At 38.3% G+C, this 1598-nt stretch overlaps 1 protein-coding gene across 1 annotated transcript in view; it reads right to left on the reverse strand.

Annotated features, from left to right (window-relative positions):
* Window positions 1-1376: 1376 nt before the first annotated feature.
* CREG1 (cellular repressor of E1A stimulated genes 1) overlaps window positions 1377-1598 on the reverse strand; it is a 60488-nt gene continuing 60266 nt past the window's right edge. The window contains exon 4 of the mRNA XM_082247015.1: window positions 1377-1598. This exon is cut by the window's right edge and continues 47 nt beyond it. The gene's annotated coding sequence lies outside the window, so the exon portion shown is untranslated.

The raw sequence follows: 1598 nt of genomic DNA on the forward strand, positions 1-1598 counted from the left end.
TGCTTTCCATTTCTTCTGATCATCCTTGAGATGGTTCTACACCTTCATTTGAGTCCAGCTGTGTTTGATTATACTGATTGGACTTGATTAGGAAAGCCACACACCTGTCTATATAAGACCTTCCAGATCACAATGCATGTCAGAGCAAATGAGAATCATGAGGTCAAAGGAACTGCCTGAAGAGCTCAGAGACAGAATTGTGGCAAGGCACAGATCTGGCCAAGGTTACAAAAAGATTTCTGCTGCACTTAAGGTTCCTAAGAGCACAGTGGCCTCCATAATCCTCAAATGGAAGACGTTTGGGACGACCAGAACCCTTCCTAGAGCTGGTCGTCCGGCCAAACTGAGCTATCGGGGGAGAAGAGCCTTGGTGAGAGAGGTAAAGAAGAACCCAAAGATCACTGTGGCTGAGCTCCAGAGATGCAGTCAGGAGATGGGAGAAAGTTGTAGAAAGTCAACCATCACTGCAGCCCTCCACCAGTCGGGGCTTTATGGCAGAGTGGCCCGACGGAATGTGTATATATATATATATATATATATATATATATATATATATATATATATATATATATATATATATATATATATATACACACACATATATACACACACATGTATGTGTATATATATATATATATATATATATATATATATATATATATATATATATACACACACACACATACATACACACACACATATACACACATGCATTTTATGAACTTTATATAATATATATTTTTTTTTAACTTGTATTTTAGCCCTGGAGTAGAGGAAGGAGTGTCCAAACCTCCAAAACGCTTTGACTTTCTTTCTACTAAATATTTATTCATACACCATTTTGGACTTTGACCATTAGTGTGATGCTCCTACTACTTTTTGGGATAGTTGGACTTTTCTCAAGACCCCTCTTCTTTTGGGTGTTCTGGTATTTATGAACAGCCTCACCAAAACAAGTTAACTTGATTAATGAGAAAGTCCTTTTCAGCACTGGATTCTAATAGTAGAAGATCTAAATGTCTCTCTTTGTATACACTTCAATTACAAGAGAACCCGTCACTTTGTCCTTTACAGAGATTCAGTCTGGGGTTTAGCAACCTATATCATTACACAGTGCTGTGCAACTCAGAAAAGTATATGCTGTTTACTATCCATTGTGTGCCTGGTAAGGACAGCTGTAAAGTCCCGATCACACGCATGCAAACAACAACTTTGCCACTTCCTAGGTCTTGGAGTCAGACGTATTCTGCTACCAGTGATATGTCTACCAAGAACCAAAATGAATCCATCCCTACTGAAGCCTACCTCATAAGGTCTGACCCCTCATAAGAAGGAATGGGAGACACATCAGTTTAGGCGCTGAGAACTTTAGAGGTTAGCCAGATCCTGACTTCTATACCCCATGTACCCAAATACAATTGTTTTCCCTATAAGCATTTCAGAAGCTGTAATTTCCTATCAGAAATATACTATCACCATCTTAACCCTTATTAATGTTAAAGGTAACTCTCTTTATATTGAAGTTAGCAAAATGACACCATAAGACAGAAGCGTAAAGAGTATTGCAGAGGAAATATAAGGCACATCGGTATTCTTCA

Source organism: Pelophylax lessonae, assembly GCF_965119305.1.
Source record: "Pelophylax lessonae genome assembly, chromosome: 2".
Taxonomy (NCBI): Eukaryota; Metazoa; Chordata; class Amphibia; order Anura; family Ranidae; genus Pelophylax; species Pelophylax lessonae.